This window comes from Neolamprologus multifasciatus, chromosome 23, assembly GCF_963576455.1.
Source record: "Neolamprologus multifasciatus chromosome 23, fNeoMul1.2, whole genome shotgun sequence".
In the NCBI taxonomy this organism is placed as follows: domain Eukaryota; kingdom Metazoa; phylum Chordata; class Actinopteri; order Cichliformes; family Cichlidae; genus Neolamprologus; species Neolamprologus multifasciatus.
In genome coordinates, this window is record NC_140460.1 from 23,155,292 (window position 1) to 23,173,830 (window position 18,539).

Consider the following 18,539-nt stretch of genomic DNA (forward strand, 5'->3'; position numbering starts at 1 on the left):
CAGCATCAGTCTTCTCTTAACCCTTAAAAGACAGAACTGCAAACCATGAAATTGGCAGAAAATTGATATTTTTTGAAAACTGACCTTCTATTGACCCCCCCAAAAAATTAAAAATATGTATTTATTTGCATATATAAGTTTTATTTTGTATCATGTTTGCTACAGCAGCCATTTTTGTAATTTATTGATTAAAAATATACTGTCCAATTTCTATAGGTTCATTTATGCTTTTGAGGGGGGAGAAAAAAGATGTAGAAGTCTCAAAAACTCACAAAAACTGATGTATCAAATACGACTGACTACATGTTAAATCTCCTGATCAGTTCTGAAACCGAAAAAAAAAATTCACATTACTGCTTTGTATTACTTTTCTTCTTTTATCCCTGTAGAAAGCAGTTTTTTAATTTGTTGCACTGCTTGTAAAATTGCTTTTGCAATGCCAAAGCATCATCTGAGATATACTTACACTGAATTGCCTGATAACAGTGTAAGGTTAATCCTTCCAGAACACTACACATCGGCACAAAAACTATTTAAGCTGAAAGCAAAGAGCACTTGACAGATAAATGTGGTGATTCTGCTATACATACAAGTGGTGTTTCCTCTGTGACTCAGACTAGTTAAAGCCTACCTTCTTTCATTACCTGATGAAACTCAAGTTTTGGGTCTTTGGTTTGGGTTGGCACACACTCCGTGTATGATGGTCTGTTGCATCTAGTTTTGTGTTGCATTTGCAGGTGCTTGGGAAGTTATGTTATTGTCCTTGCAGCAGTGGATAGCTAGTTTTTGGCCTGGGCCTTCCTTACATCCATCCATATGTGGGACTAATAAAGGTTATCTTATCTTATATATCCATTCTTTTAGGTGAACTGAAGCTGACTTTGGGCGACTCTGACCACCTGGTTCTCCAACTGTTGGATGTGGACCCCATTCATGCAGGCCTAGAGACCAGTCTGCAACCTGCTGGTAACCACTGGTTGCCAGAGAAAGTGTGTATTCATGAAAACTGTTGGCGAGTGGTTGCTGGGAGTTGCAAATTGAAATTGGTCCCTGTGAGCTACAGAATTTTGAAATTGGTCGTGTACTTCACAGGAAGCCAGTGCAACAAGTTAAGAATGAGTGAAATATGATCATGCTTTCGTGCATAAATCCAAACTAGATGTAATGAAAGCATAAATGGCTTTCTTTTGATCTTTAAAGAAAGAAATTAACTTGAGAAATTGACTAACTTTAGTTAAAAGTCTTAACTGAAGAAAGTTGAGTTTAACCTTAGGTCTATGAAATAATGCCAGGGGCACAAGATCTGAACGGATAGTGGATAATGTAACTGCAATGAGTTTGAGAAAACGTTTTGAGAGCCAGACCTTAAGCTCAGGTAGGCAGCAGGTTAAAAAAATTTGCACATGAGTTGTAGCCAGGTATAACAGGAAGGTCAGGAAGATCTTTTTTTCATTAATTTCACATTTCAAGTCTTGAATCTAGAGGATCTTTTTTCTTTCAGCTGCTCCCTTTAGGGGTGGTCATAGCAGATCACTTGCCACCTTATCCCTTCCATCCTCCTCTTTTTCATACCAACTCTTTGCATATCCTCTCTCACTATATCCATGAATCTTCTCTGTGGTCTTCCTCTTTTCCTCCTGCCTGGCAGCTCCATTCTCAAGGATTCAAAATACAATCAAAACAAATGTTTAGGGATTATTTTAGTGGAAACCTTTGAAATTTACTTGATTTCTTCTTTGTATTACATTGTATGAAACTTGGCCTAACTCTGTGCCGTGTGTTCCAGAAGATTCTCCGTATAATTCCTGCTAAACCAGGATTTGCCAGGCTTGGATACACAGAGAGATAGAGGTAAGAAACCTTGAGAGCTGAATCTATAACTCTTTTTTTTTATCTTAAAGCTGTTCTATAATGACCGTCCTGGATGGGAAATAAACAGTTTCTAATGCACAGCAGACCAGAGGCTGGATGCCTTGTGATCAGAACACCTTGTCTGACATTATGTTCCTTCCTTGTGCGTCTCTGTGTTTTGTAATGTGAGTACTGGATGTGGAAAATGTTGAGTCCTTGCGTTTCTTTCAGGTTTTGCGATTGCTCGTGCTAGTTTGTGCTTCAGGCGAGTTAAAAGCTGCTTTCGAAGCAGCTCACAGAGGCTTTGATGATGCAATAGGCTGATTCACCTGTGCTGCATTCACAATAGTGTTACAAATGTATGGCTTATATGTGTCCAAATTTTGCTTTGTTGCATTCAAAATTAAACACGTTTTCTTCACTTTTTTAAAGCAGTACCTTCACAGCACAAAGACTGTCAGCTTTCTTTTTTTTTTTGCCTTTTTTTTTTTGCCGCATAGTCGAGGCGGGGTGTTCGCCAGGTCGCTGAAGTGGCTGGGGAGAGTGCAGGATAATTGGGGCTATGTTGAATCTAGTGTCTGTAGCACTTCAGTGCTGGGGATCAGGGACCTGAAAACACTGGCTCAACAGTTACCAATCATTTCAAACCCCCAGCTGAAGAAAAGCATCGTGGGCCAGCTTTCTCTCAGGGCCACGGCCTGTGGAGGTTCAAAGGGACGGTGAAGCTTGCAGGCCTGCATGCGTGTGTGTGTGTGTGTGTTTGTGTGTGTGCACTGCTTTTGAAAGGGAATAAGAGCTCTGAGGCCAGAAGCTTGAACAATTAGAACAATTTTACTCCACTTTCACTCCCTCCCTCTATCACTTTTTCACGCACACACACATAGACACACAATCTTTAAAAGTCTAAAGCAACTTAGTGACCCACCAATCGTCCTCAAATTCAATGGAACGGGATAGCTCTAATTATATGACATAACAAATTATAATCTACAAATAATAGGTATACTTCAAGCCACTATCGTACATGTACAATATTATACTGTCAAATTGTAATCTGGATAATACTAGCTAGCCAGGTGGTGTAACAATGTTCTCAGAGCTGAAAGTTCTGCACCTCAACAGAACGGCACTAACAAAAAGCAAAGGTAGAGCGTCTGGAAAAGCACCAAAATAACTTGTTATGAGTGCCGCGCGATACGGTAAAAGTAAATACAGGGCCAGTATTGCCAATATCAGTACTGATACTTTTATACTATAAAGCGAGCTTCTGTAGGGGAGAACAGTGACTTAGTCAAAACAGCCAAAAGTATTTTGAAACTGGCTTTTTTTGGAGAGCTGGAACGTAAATGTGTCTGTCACTAAAGCACTTTGAGTCATCTTCTGTTGTTTAAATGTGCTACAGGATATAAATAAACAGATGTGACAGTCAATGCAAAAAGGTTCAGACATAGTGCATATTTGAGGTATATTTTTTTCATATGCAGAAAATGATTTAACACAATTCTTTGGGCTACATACTAAACTTAGAGGATACAAACAAAGTAGTAGAATCTATCCAAAATATATACCAGCATTGGTATTGATACTATCAATATTTGGATCGATCCGCTGGAACATAAACCTCCTTAAACGTCCCTCAATAAGAGGAATAGTTATTCTTCTCTACTGACCAGAGGTGGTCAGGTGGTTCTGACTAGTCTCTGGGCATACATGAATGGGAAATTTAGCAATCAATTTCATAGCTGCCAGCAACCACTCACCAACCAGTTGGAGACCACACATTTTCCCCAAGCAACCAGTGGTTACTCCGTTTATATTATACTTATATGTGCAGCGCTTGGTGACGGTGGGGAGTTTCTGCTTATTCATTTGATCTTACACCTGCTATATTATTGATTGTTTAAGATTCAGACCCCAGACTTATCATGATTACACAGCCTCTCCTTCAGAGGCTCCTCCTTCTATCACACATTAGACAATACGTTTAACTTCTGATGATATTCACCAATTTTCAGCGACTGGGAATTAAAGACACTCTTGAGAGTAAAAGAAGAGCAACATTAAAATTTAGTGGTGCGGTTCATGTTTAAGCTAAACATTCTACCGCCACAAAAAAGCAATAAAAAGCAAATTTCAAAGCCATTTTGCCCCGTCTTCGCTGTGCATGTGCTCCCAGGCGGGGGTTTACCAAGGAACGACCCCCAACCAGTCCCCCGCCCTAACTTTTCCTTCCTTTCCTCTGCGTAACGCTGTGGCCACAGATTGTGTGGAATGCAATTAGAGCGCCTAAATTAAGTAGTAATGGAGAACCAGGTCTCCCTACCAGTGTTGCCCTGGCAACGAGCGCTCACAACACCGCCTCTAGTAGTTTTGCTACTTTATCTGCAAAATGCACAATTGAGCTTTAAACCAGCTCTCTGTCTGCAGGAGGCAGGCAGGGCAGAGGATAAAGGATGGGAGGGGAGACGATGATTGGGAGTGGGGGGGTGGGGGGAGTGGGGGGGGGGGCGAACAGCTGCGTGTTAGGAGGTTCCTCTGCATCTTGTGATATTGCCGGCCGTCAAATATTTATTCTACAAACTGTCTAATGCGGCGTGATGCGCTCACCGTGTGCGGATGAGGGCCAGATTTCAAAGACCCCCTCAAAGGATGACGTGTGTTCGGCGAGCTTTGATTGCGCGGCTCCCCCTCCAGTCGCAGCGCGACGTGACAGAGAGGAGAGAGGCTTCACTTTGTAAACAGCCTGTAGTCACAGGGCCTTGTTGACTAATGTGACAAAAGCTGTGTGAATTGTAGGCACGCAGTGGATTTTCATCAGGAAGCGCAGATTTTAGGAAATGGGATTAAAGTCGAGCAAAGGTGCAATCACACCTGCAGACTTCAGTCTCGGCAGAGAAAGTTTACTTTGTTGCATTCTTGCAGTCGGCTCGTTTAGGCTCACACTTCTCAATTTACAGGTGAACAAGGACTTGTAAAACTCACGTGAAGTATTTGACATATAATTAGACATTCTTGTCTCTCGAGGTGAGACAAGGTTTTGGCAGCAAAAGAAGTTGAATAAATTATTTGCTGACACAGTTGAGCTTTTCTGGTGTTTAGCTAAAAGATGCCTGCAGTAACTTCCACTGGATAAAAACTAGTGCGATTATGGTGGAATACCTTATCTTATACTGGGCCTCAGTGTTTCCCCTATGGTTTCTTCTGTTTGCAACAAGCCAGTTTAGCTTTTCTCCCCTTAGGTGAACTTTATTCTGATTGGATGCCCCTCACAAATAGTTTTGAAAAGCAAGTGGGTGAGGCTTCTCTGCCACAGTTCGTCCTACAAAGATACCCTCACATATTATACAGCCTCTAAGGCCAACTGTCTAAAAGGTTAGGCGTCGATCCATCAACCTCTGGGTTATGGGCCCAGCACACTTCTGCTGCACCACTCTGCTGAAAAATCACCCCAGATGGGATTTGAACCCACAATCCCTGGCTTAGGAGGCCAGTGCCCTATCCATTAGGCTACTGGGGCTAGGCATGCCCTTTAAACACGCTGTGATTGTTCAGTGTACAGCTGGTATATTGTGAATAGCAGATGAATGGAGAGCTCAGAGAACAGCACAGGAGCTGTGCTCTCAGCTCCACTTTGTTTGAGCATCATTTCTGTTCCTGTGGAGACTCATGAAACCTCACAAGGACCAGGGAGAAACTAAGATTTTTATAATTAAATATTAAGAAGTTTAACTTGGTACTAGCAAGGTATACTAAAGTGCATGGTGAGTGCACACATGACAGAAAACTAGAAAAAGCTTAATAAGCCCACTTTAAATTTAGCATATAAACAACTGAGTGAGACATCACTCCCATTCTGAAACACCTCCCTCTCTTCACCCATGTCTCAAATACCACACATGATCAGTGTAGCTGCACTACTTTGGACAAGACAATTTTATAAAGTTTTTCACAGTTAACCTGACCCACAAAGACTGTCTTTAAAGTGGATTTCCACTCAACCATGTACAGTCCCTCAGTTTAAGTTCACGGGAAGCTAAATCAAACCCTGTGTACTGGTAGAGTGAGCCACATGGAGTTAATGGAGAGAATATGACCTTACATCTACCGCGTGAGCAAACACATAACAGGTGTGTTCTGTATTATTTACCTGCCAGTCAGTTCTGAACCAAGGATGCACACTACAAGTCCGGTTGTGTTGAAAATCAGATTTAAGTGAAGATAACTGGACCACCTTGTCGCCCTCGGGGGCCTCAATCCTGCAGATGTCAGTGTAGGTTCACATCTGCATACAAATGCACAAACTTTTTTTTTCCTCCCCTTTTACATTTCTCACACAACAGCTGTGTGCATTTAAAGATGACCAGGTGCCACAGGTTTTTAATTTAGATGGACATAGACACACACCATCAAACAGAAACACGGGCCAGAGTGGGCAGGACGCACAGGTGCTGTGCAAACTTCTGACTGTAGCTGTGCCAAGAGGATGTCCCAAACACAGAGAGAACAAGCGTATGGCCCACACATGCTGAATAGTGTCTTTCACTAAAACAGCCTCTCTGCAGAAGACAAAATATTTCAGAAGGGAATCCATGTGTTTTTACTCACGTGGAAACCATTTTTCTTTGTTGGTAATTTGTACTATTAAAAAAGAAGAGGGGGCAGTGGGGGGTAGTATTGCATCTGAAAAAAATGACTGGACACATTTAGAGCAGCTGGGCGGGTTGTGTGCTGTGCAAAGGTAAAGTGTTTGAATGAATGGGTCTGAGTGACTGTGCTGTTGCTAGACTGCATTTTTGAAAAGCAGTGACTTTTTAAAGCAGCCATAATTTATTTACTGGGCTCCAAACTGGCTCCAAGCTGTCCTTTGTTGTAATGTTAGCTCGCCTGCTATCCTGGACAAACAGCTGCCTATCTAACATGACAAAGCAATGCTTGCTATGAATACGTTTATCATCAAAACTCCCGGGTGGTTATAATTTCGCTTGTAGTTAAAGTACTTTAACAGCTACAAACTAGCCACTGAGGCAGCCCAGCTAATCGATAAATAGCTGACATTAGCTCAGGTATACAATCCTGTGCAAAACTAAGCTTACCCCATCATCCATTAACTTGTAGAACTGCCTTTAATGACAACACTTTGTAGTGTCCCTTTTCTGTATGACTTTATCAGTCTCTCAAATTGTTGCGAGGGAATATTGTCCCACTCTTTGTTTAGTCAGTTCATTGCAGTTTGCAGGCATTTATTTATGCACAACTTTCTTAAGGTCCCACCAAGCATTTCAGTCAGGTTGAGGTCTGGACTTTGATTGGACAATTGCAACATCTTGATTTTTTTCTTTTTCATTCATTCTGTTGTAGATTTGCCGATGTGCTTATCATTATCCTGCTTCATGAATCAGTTTCAGCCAATCTTTAGCGACTGGACAGACGTCCTCACATTTGACTCTAGAATACTTTTGTATACAGAGGAGTTCATGGTTGACTCAATGACTGCAAGGTGTCCAGGTCCTGCATCTGCAAAATAAGCTCAAATCAGCACCCCTCCACCACCGTGCTGACAGCTGGTGTGAGGTGTTTGTGCTGATATGCTGAGTTTGATTTTGTGCATGATGATCAAACATCTCCACTTTGGTCTCATCTCTCTAAAGCACATTGTTACAGAAGTGTTGTAGTTTGTTTAGATGCTATTTTGCTAACCAGAGGACTTCTCGCTGCCCTTCTCTTTTTAAATAGAAGAGGCATTTTCTTTGCAACCCTTCCAAACCATTCATACTCCAGTCCCTTTCTAATTTTAGTGTCATGGACTTGAACATTTAACATACTAAATGAGGCCTGTAGAGTCTGACATGTAGCTCCTCAGTCTTTTAAATTAAGTCTGACCTTGGGTTGAATTTGCTCAGACATTCAGGATTGCAGTATTGTATTAACACAAACCTGAAAACTCCAGACCAGCAAACTGACAAAACTTCTGCTTTTGCAGAGGTGCTCAACCTCGCTGATGATCAGTTAATCAGGTGCATTTGATAAGTAGCATCCGGCTACTACTTACCCTCTGAACTCCTATGAAAATAGTAAAGATGTATTTACAGTCATGACTGTAGCTGGTAAAATATTTAACTGCTAGTTGGTTAGTTTGTCAAATTACTTAACCAACCCATTCTGAAAAAAAGCCAGCAACAATAAAAACAGTTAAAAGTAAATGCCTATAACTGCTTTCTTCTGCAGTAGCTAAAAGTCATGTGAAAAATGAGAGGTAGCTAGTGATGTGCGGATCGATGCTGAAATATCGATTCCTCCGATATCAGTCATTTATGTTCTAGAATCAATTCTCATATTAAAATATCGATATTTTAGTAATTTAGGATAAATCTGTAGTTTATCATTAACAGGAACACAGTGGAAAGAAACTATATCATTCGGATTGTCTACATTGGAAGGAACTACTTCCTCTTCCGCCTTTCATAATCATATGCGAAATACGGCTGTATAAATGTGTTGCAGCCCCTTGGCGTGCGCACTTACAACAATGGCTGAGCGTAAATGGAGTCATGTGTGGACGTATTTTCAAATCAAATCAAATCACTTTTATTGTCACATCACATGTGCAGGTACACTGGTACAGTACATGCGAGTGAAATTCTTGTGTGCGAGCTTCACTAGCAAAAATTTAATTGTGCAAAAATACAATAACATAAAACAAGCAAAATATAAGAATGGCTAAATCTGAGACTAATAAATGTATGTACAATATATAATAGTGTATAGTGTATACTAAATATGTTTTTCTACGTGTGTGTGTGTGTATACATATTTTACAAATTAAATAGAGTAAGCAATAAAATATATAAAAATTTTACCGGATTTTACCTCCACAAACAGCTGAGACGTGGTTTGTGATACATGTGGCAAGAAAGTGAGGTGTTGTGGCAGCACCACTAACCTCGTCAAACACCTCAGAGTAAATCATATCACAGAATATGACGCCTCTCGCGGAGTCCTTTAGTGCTGCAGGCAGGCAGCGTGTTCAAATAGCGCATAACTTCGTTTTTTTTTTTTAATTTCTATATGATAAATTCTGCATTATTAAGTGATAAGAACAAGTAGTCTGATGTCCTCTAATCATTATGACGCTATAATTTGAGATTCAATAAATAAAATACATTTTTGTACAAAGTATCGGTATCGGATCAGTATCGTCGATACCACCCTGAATTTTACTTGGTATCGGATCGGAAAGGAAATCAGTGGTAACGCACATCACTAGAGTTAGCTAAATTTTGTTGTTAGCCTTGTAACTTCTTAGCTCAGGTAAAAAAGTCTAAGATTTAAAAAAAATCTATGCCCTATGTTTTATAGTACATGTAGGCATACAATTACTTTACCTTACTTGTTATCATGATTACAGCTAATAAAACCTTTATAGCTAATCTATCTCCACTTGAAAGGCAACTAATGGTCATGATAGTTACCACCACTGATTAAATGCAAGCAAGAAAAGATTTGTAAAAAATATCCACATATTTACTTCCATGAGATGTCAACAACTCGGCAACTTGTGAACCAAAATCTTCTTCAACTTTCTGAGTGTTTTTCCAGCTAGGGTGGGCATACGTGTGACTTCCGTGTAGGACAGAATCGGGTATGTGTCATCACTGTTTTTGGACGGTGCTAGCTCACATACTGTGACAGGATGCCGGCTGTCTTTAGTAACAGGTCTCTCGATGCTGAACCTTTTGTTAAATTGGGCAAGAAATGTTAAGATGTTTTGCAAAGACTCCCTATTTCCCTCAGAATCATATATCACAGTCTAGCAGGACAAATATAGACGAATTTGCGCTCATCAGTTAACAGGTAAGTTGACCGATGGGACAAACTTGCACTAAGAAATTATCACACCTTGTATTAGCGCTGCAGAGGTGTGAAGGAACAGACTGCTGTCCACAGTGCGGCTGGTAAGGCTCAAGGCGGCATTAAAGGCATCATGAGATATCTAATGCTTCATCACCAGTGTTGTGACATCTCTGTGATGTTTCAGACGTATAAATATACACCGCTCGCTATTTTGGTGCTCGCTCATCTGGCTGAGTGAGAAAGGAAGGTAAAAAAACAAGACGGAAGGAGGGTACGGTGGTGCAGCAAGTGAAGGGCTGCAGGAGGAAGAGGAGTCGAGCCAAGCCGAGCTGTTTTGGTATCCCAAGCTCAGGACGCCAGCCAGGAAAGCCGGCCAAGGTGTGCTGTTGTCGTGTACCGGCACAGTGATCATGAGTGGGGGAGGTGGTGGCATGGTGGAGTGAACATCACACCGCTTCATCGCCGTGGCAGCAGCCTACCACATGGGCTCATGCCAAGACACTTGGCCAGCAATCCCACAATCCTTTGGTGCATGTCACTGATGAAGGAAAAGGCCTCCAGTCTATAGCAAGAGCTTTTGGATTTGGATCAATTCAGGGTAGAATATTACACCTTTAGGCTTTGAAATAGCCAATGGTGCACGATTTGTTTTGATAAAACTTCAAATAAATCTGATTTAACATCTTAGATTTGTGCTCAGCTCTACTGAGATCACATGTTGAATATTTTCTGAGAATATGTCTCACCGCCAGCCTTCAGTTGCTCTTTCTGAATTAATTTAATCATAAGTATCACGACTATAAGTACACAAAATTCTTTACAAGGTTAAATTATTCTTAAATCAGGTTAAAGCTGCAGTTTTTGAGAAAATAAAATTCTTTATGCTTAATGTTTATCTACCTGTCTCTCTCTCACTCAATCTCCCTTTCAAAGTGTACCTCTCTACCTCTCAGGTGGAGTTATGGGCTGGCGTTCCTTGCTGGCCTGCCTGAGGGCGGACTGCTCCACGTTAACTCATCGTGCTCAGGATATTTAAAGGCTGCATTTTGCTTCTATTCTCTGCTGGATGTCATCATCAGCATGGTGGTAATCACGGCCTCCTTGAAACCAGCTAGGTCTTTTGCTTGTCATCCCGTGACTCTGTTTCTCCATCTGTTCCCCAACTGCAAGTCCAACACTTCTTTGAGAAACCAATTCTCCAGGATCCCAGTTCCCTCGAGGAGTTTTACTGACACTACCATCCTGAGCTTCCCACCTGATTGCTGTGCTTACAAAGGAAAGCACCTGGAATCCACTGCTGCACTCCTAGCTATTTAATAACTAGACCTGCCTCTCAATAACCCACCCGGTTCTCTGTCCAAGAAACAAACCAGGTCTCAGAATTAAGTCATACTGACCTCAGTTACTCAGTTATATATCTCTCTTCTAGCAGAGCTCCTGGGCGAGTTCATGTTGTGCGACCGCTTCCCCTGCGACACTTACCATTTCTCAGGCAATGAACTCTCTGAGTTTATTTTGTCACAGCTGTCTCATCGCTTATTTAAAAAGAAGGTCCTTTGGATGTGGTACTTATCTGTGGTTATCATCTTAGAGAGACTATTATGTCACTTCCAACTTTTCATTTGGTGATTTGAAGGGTTCCAGTTCCAAAGGGGAATATTTAGCCCTAAACCACAATTTCTTCCAAAACTTAACCAAAGGTACGAATGGGAGCAAATAACAGTCTAATGGCTAACAAACCTGTGAGGTCTCCCACTACCAATGCCTAACCCAGGTTTTATAGCTCTTGAAAACTGGACCATTGTCCCTTTGCAGACATTTTTGCTGTATGTGCATTTAAGTTTAAGGTGTTTTTGGTATAACACGCTCTTTGACTGATTTCACTTAGCGGCATTCACCAAACTTTAGCAACCACTCGCCAGCCAGTCAGAAAATACACAACCAGAAGTTGCCAGGAGATCACGGGTCAGTGTGACTGACACATTAACAGATAGATCAATTCAAGAGAGATTTCAGGTATTCCTTGCACGTCAGGTTACTCCTCAAGATCAAAGAACTGCCTTAAAAAATCATTTTAAAATGGCTAAAGGTGTGAACTTGTTGACTCTCATTTGATCTGTCACTCAAACCTTCCAAAAAAGTTCAATTTTTGTCTCATCAGTCCACAGAATATTTTCTTGGGGATTATCAAGTCACCATTTGTTTTCTCCTTTGACTCTCCCATGGATGCCATTTTTGCCCAGTCTCTGTCTTATTGTTGAATTTTAATTGAGGCACGTAAGGTCTGCAGTTCTTTAGATGTTGTTCTGGGTTCTTTTGTGACCTACTGGATGAGTCGTCGCTGGAGCACTTTTGGTAGGCTGGTCGCTCCTGGGAAGGTTCACCACTACTCCAGGTATTCTGCATTTGTATATAATGGCTCTCCCTGTGGTTCAGTGGAGTCTCAAAGCCTTGAAACTGGTTCTGAAACCCTTTCCAGACTCATAGATGTTAATGACTTTGGAATTTATCAACCTTGGAGGTTTGTAGTTGTTCACCTAAACAACTTGTCAACTGGTCACGAAATACACAACGAGAGGTTACGGTTAAGTGCATGCAGGTTGCTTCACGAGATCAACAAATTGTCTTAAAGACAAAAAAAGGCTAAAATAACAACATGAGGGATTAATCGTTAGTATACGCAATTTACAAATTAGAGTCAACATGTCGTTCTGAGCTCTCACCTCATGCGGAGGAGGTGCAGAGAGGCTAGAAAAACAGCAAGAAGGAGGTGTGTGCAAGACCGACAGAATGTGTCGGTTCCTCTATCGGAGGAAGACAGCGGTCAGGGTGTGAAGCATGAATCACACGTGAAAGCGCAAGGACATACATGCAAACCCACACATAGAATCACACATGTAAACATTTATATGTGCCAATGCAGCAGGTTACCTAAAACTTACAATGAAGGAAACTAACTAGAACTATGTTAACAGACAAAAATGACACAGTCTGGAGAAGAAGCTAAAAAACAGTCACTTCCTGTTGTTGCTTTAACAAAGCTTACGCAGATTTAATTTCGTTGTTTTTCAAAACTTCTTTCTTCGAAAAAAAAAAAAATCCACTGAGACTTTTCATTTCTTCCGAATTCCAGTGATGTACAATATTTCTGACACTGCTGCTGGTACCAAACGGCCCGTAATCGACTTTTAAAAGATCGAGTGCGGGGACGAAAAGCGAGAAGGCAGCAACAGGAGCAAAATGAGGAAAGGAAGGAAAAAATGTAGTTTATGAAGTTAAGAAAATATAATTGCAAGGTGCTGAGGGAAGCAGCATAGAGGAAGTGCAGCAGTATGGAGTACTAGTCCCTGACACACACACTCACCACCTGGGGAGTGTGGATATGGTGCTCTCCTCTTTGGCCAGAGGCTGGTAAATAATGGATGTGTTGGTGGAAGCGCAGGCAGTTTGAAATGTAAATGTGACGGATGGAGAGTAGTGTGTGTATGTGCATGGACAGCTTATGGGTTTGTGTGTGTGTGTGTGTGTGTGTGTGTGTGTGATGCTGTCACTTGAGGCTGGGACTGGTTATGTGTCTCGCATGGTGATGGACCGTCCTCCCTGAATAGAAGAAGGAGTGGAGAAGCAGGACAAAGATGTGCAAGTGTTCACGAGAGGAAAGAGGAGCGAGGATGTGAGGAAAGAAGGGAAGGCTCTCAGGTTACCTCCAAGTAAAAGGAGTAATTGTAAATGGCTTGTATTTGCATAGTGCTTTACTAGTCCCTAAGGACCCCAAAGCGCTTAACAATACATCCACCCATTCACACACTGGTGATGGCAAGCTACATTGTAGCCACAGCTGACAGAGACGAGGCTGCCAGACACTGGCGCCACCGGGCCCTCTGACCACCACCAGTAGGCAACGGGTGAAGTGTCTTGTCCAAGAACACAACGACCACGACTGTCCGAGCCGGGCCTCAAACCGGCATCCTTCTGATTACAAGACAAACTGCCAACTCTTGAGCCACGATCGCCCCCCCAATGCCAGTTAGTACAGCTCAGTAAGTACAGTGTGGTTTTTCTGGACAGGTGTATGTTTGATAAATGTGTTGCAAGTGAAATAATCACTGGTTTAAAACCTGAACTTGGAATTAGCAGCTCAGTCAGACTGGACCACCCGACAGGGCAACTTGGGGGCACAGGGGCTAAGCTACTGGACAGGCCCCCAATTAAACACCTTAATAGCCTAAAGTACACAAATGGCAAGAGTTCCATTATATTTAGGTCCTGATTTTATTTTGTGGACCAAAGCTTATGCTGTATGTATTCTCTTTATGAAGTGATTCTTAACTAAAATATTTATTAAGTTGTTTTACACTCCACTGATTAAAATAGGGACCTTTCCTGGGCACTGACTTTCCACATCATTGCCCGTGGATGAGTCTTCGATGTACTCTTGGAGTAATTTTGGTTGTGCGGTCACTTCTTTCTCAGTTATTTCTTTAAATAGCGGCATGAAGTGTTGCTTTTTGAGATCTTTTACCCTACTTCACTCATCAGACAGGCTCTATTTAAGCGATTTATTGATTCAGCAGGACCTGGGTGTGGTTAGGGAAACTGAACTTTCCAAAAATGATAGTTAATCGCAGTTAATTTGTGATTCACAAGAGGGGCAATCACTTTTTCACAGAGGGCATGGTACTTTTGGATAACTTTTTTTCCCTTAATAAATAAAATCATCATTTAAAAACAGTATTTACTCAAGGTTATCTTTGCCTAATGTTAAATTAGTGTGATTACCTAAAAGATGTACGTGAGACAAATATTCAAAAAACAATAACTAAGAATCAGGGCTACAAATGCTTTTTCACAGCACTGCATCTTAAACTTAACAGACCACAGTATGGAGTCACCAAGTATTCATTACATAGTCTCAAATGCCTGAAATAGATATGAGCAATATTTCAACATCATCTTGACATTAGTGCCGTGTTCTTGCACCACTTTGCTATCTGTGAGACATGTTAACAAGTCAGCTTTCCGGAGTAAAGAAACCCATCCATGCCACATGCAGATGTTCACTTCTGCTGGTCTCTCTGGTGTCGCTGAACTACTGTGGCACCACATATTGCACCCTGAGAGTTATTAGTCCCTGAAGAACTGTTCATCTCCCAACGAGAGTGGCTTGTGTAGAAAAAAAACCTCCATCTTTGGTCTAATGCAATGGTGGAGGTCAGTGCTAGCATATGGCTCAGAGCGGGCGGGCGAGGGTAAGAGTGCGGTGAGGAGTGTGAGCTGCCAGCTGGCCTAAACATGATGGTACGAATGAAGGAGAGACGAGTGACGTGCGGAAGGTAAAAGTAAAGTAAGAAGGGTGGAAAACAGAAGGGAATAGAGGAGAGGAAGTAAGTGAGGTAGGAAGAAACTGAAGGAGGGGACGGAGGGATGACAAAAGGAGGAAGTGATGGATGGAGAGAGGTGGGAAGGTGAAAAACACAGAGGGAAACAAACATGGAGAAACTGGCATCTGTTGCCCTCCCAACCCCCGCCATCTCCACTGTCACCACCAGCTCCCATTGGTGCATTGTGCATATATGTGTGTGTGTGTAGATAAGACAGAGAAAAGGGCCCAGATGGTCTGAGGGGAGAGTGACAAGTGGCTGTCACGAGATTCAGACAGCCTGGCCCTGTGCTGCCCTGCTGGCACACACGCCTCCATCTATTTGTAAGACCTCCACCTCCTGCGGGGGCACCTGATCGCCCCGTGCTACATCTGTTTGCGGCCGTATCTTTGGGAGCCCTGCAGGACACAAGAACAGATATTTCAGCTCCGGTCACAGCATTAAACAAGTGTTAATGTTGATTTTCTCCCTTTTTTTCTTCTTATCAAAGCTGGGACAAAAATCCACAGAGGTTCACAAGTGTTTTGACATTTGAGTGATTATGTGCTATGATTTAACTCATCTGTGATGTATGTGCGGTCCAAGCCAGATTAAAAGAGGAAAAGGGGGAAGCTGTCCTGCCTTACAGACTGTCACACTTTGTTTTCTGATTGTTGGGGACGCTATCTTTCAAACTTTTCTTTTTCAAAACTCAACAAACTAACCGCAAAACTTCACACCAAACCTGTAACACATTATGCAGCTCTTTTGAAAGCTAACAGTGCATGCAATCTCCTTTTAAAGTTTAAAAACAAAAAGAGAAAAGACAATGGCTTTGCTTCAGTAAAGTACATTCGGGTGAGCACACAAAGCGCCAGCTATGCGCTGGTGGTGTAAATGGAAAACACTTGTGCCGTATCGCTTTTTTGTGTGCAGGGCACAGCAGTTTGTAAATAAAAAAAAAATAAGAACATTGGCATGCATGACAGACTGTCAATACAAACAAGCTGAAAAAAAATAATTTTTAACACTTCACAGACAAAAGCGCAGAAGAAGAAAAGTCAAACATTTGTGCAAGAGTTCATTATCCGTGAACTTGGAGATATTTACCAGTTTTCCCTTTCACACATATAGCACACAGCTGGAAAAAGCAATGGGTGTACTCCGGGGACCTTTATGTGATGTTAAATGGTTGGTGTCCAATCAGACTGTGTTTAATGGTTGGGTTCTCGTGTGTATGTGTGTTCAGTCATGTATGTTGTATTTTTTATATTTATATAAAAAGGTGTTTATAAAACTTCCAAAACTAGGTCTAAAACAGAGAACGCTCATTCATGCATTGGCCACAACTTTTACCGGACTGAATTTACAGTTACCGGACACTTTATTAGGTACAACTTCCTGGTACCCGGATAGCGCACCATTTGCTTTCAGAGCTGTCTTCAGTCTGTGTTGAGGCTTAGTGTGTTCAGCCCCAGTGGCCTAGTTAATAAGACACTGGCCTCTTAAGCCAGGGATTGTGGGTTTGAATCTCACCTGGGCTGACTTTCAGCAGAGTGGCGCAGCATAAGTGTGTTAACCCAGAAGTCGATGGATCGAAACCATCATCTGCTAGGACTTTTAGATAGTTATTCATAGCGACCTCGTGACTGTGGAGGCCATTTGAGTACAGAGAACTTATTGTCATGTTCAAGAAACCAGTTTGAGATGATCTGAGCTTTGGTGTGTTATCCTGCTGGAAACATTTATCAGGAGATGGTACACTGTGGTCAGCAATGATGCTCAGTTGGTACTAAAGAAGACCGGGCAACATTTTTTAAATCTTCTTTTGTCTAACTTTGGTGAGCCTGTGTGAATTGTAGGTCCACTTTCCTGCTCTTATCTGACAAAAGAGGCACCTGGTGTGGTCTTCTGAATTAAAGTCTGACATGCTGTGCTTTCAGAGATGCTCTTCTGCTTCTTCTTCTCATACTTTGGTTGTAACAAGTGATTATTTGAATTACTGCTGCAGTCTGGCTATTCTCCTCTGACCTCTGACATCTACAGACCAAATAATCAGACCAACAACCATGCCACATTTAAAGTCTCTTAATACAACTTTGTTCCCCATACTGATGCACAGATTGAACTTCAGCAGGCTGTCTTCACCATGTCTACAGTCCTAAATATACTGAGTTGCTGCCATGTGATTGACTGATTGCATATTTGCATTAACACACAGTTAGACAAGTATAACTAATATTGTGATTGGTGAGTTTATTCAGCATCCACGCGCACTGGTAAAAACGAGTGGAAACACCCAAATGGGACCTAAACCATTGGGTGAGATCTGTTTTTTATGGTCTCTGACTGGTTTCTTGTAAATGTCTCAGTTTGCAGAAATACACCGATGCATGATGCCTATCATAAATATTTACGTTTTTTGCACTGTAAATTGTTAAGAAATCTCTTGATTGGCTGGAAAGCGATGAAATATCACACAATACCTGTCTTTGTTCATTTCGTATCACATAGGGCTAACTAATTGTGTTGAAGATGAAGATGGTTCCATGCAGGAACCTGATTGAAGCTAGCTTCGAGGACTTTGACTGCACTCTTCTTCTTACAATACAGACACAAATATGAACACATTTCCTGTGATAATTACACACAAACAGTTAAATCTGCTGTCAGATTTTTGTGTCATATTCTTTGTCCGTCTTTGTCCCACTTTTCTAAAATCCTCTCCAGTGTTTTAACACTACATGTGTGCTGACCGACTGGCCGTCAGGGCCGACAGAGGAATTGTGACAAGCAGTCACAGTGTGTATTATCTGTCATTTCTGAGCCATGGGACTCAGTTTAATGGATAAAGCCTGCGGAAAACTCACACCGCCAGCCTCTTTATATCTTTATGGGTCATTCACTCGTCTTCCAAATACACCCCCTAATACGCTTTATCTCTCACACTCTGTCTTTTTCCCATTGTGTTGCAGACACACACAGACATACACACACACACACACACACTCCTGATCTTAACACGGTTGCCCTTGATTTCTGTGATCCTGCAATATTTTTTTTTCCTTTTCTCCCAAGGAACTTCCTGCCCGTCCTTTTTTCCAAATGAGGGGAAATGAAGGATGGGACTTTGGGGCCTCCAGGCCGCGACCCTCGTAGTCCCACAGCCAGGCTCCCTGGGATCTGTATGCGCCTCAGGACTCCTCTTGGACACCAGGGGGTCTCCCTCATCGGGAGCAGTGGTACGCGAGTGTGAGCAAAAGTGAAAAAAAAGAGCAAAAGAAGGCAAATTGACGAGAGAAATTGGGTGTGAAGAGAGAGGGGGGTAAGGACGCCTGTGCGGAAGTGTGTGTGAGAACGGCAAAAAGCAGACAAACTGTGTTAGTGAGAAAAAGAGCAAGTGTGTGTGTGAGGGACAGCTCGTCCTTCAGGCTCACCTCGGCCCCCCGGGGTCTGTCTTCTCAGCGCCACCGCCGC

The 18,539-nt window shown here is 42.0% G+C and overlaps 1 non-coding gene across 1 annotated transcript; it reads right to left on the bottom strand.

The window, feature by feature from the left end:
- Window positions 1–5,295: 5,295 nt before the first annotated feature.
- On the bottom strand, window positions 5,296–5,368 carry trnar-ccu (transfer RNA arginine (anticodon CCU)). The gene has a single exon. It is a non-coding gene; the product is annotated as a tRNA-Arg (tRNA).
- Between the last annotated feature and the right edge of the window lie 13,171 nt (window positions 5,369–18,539).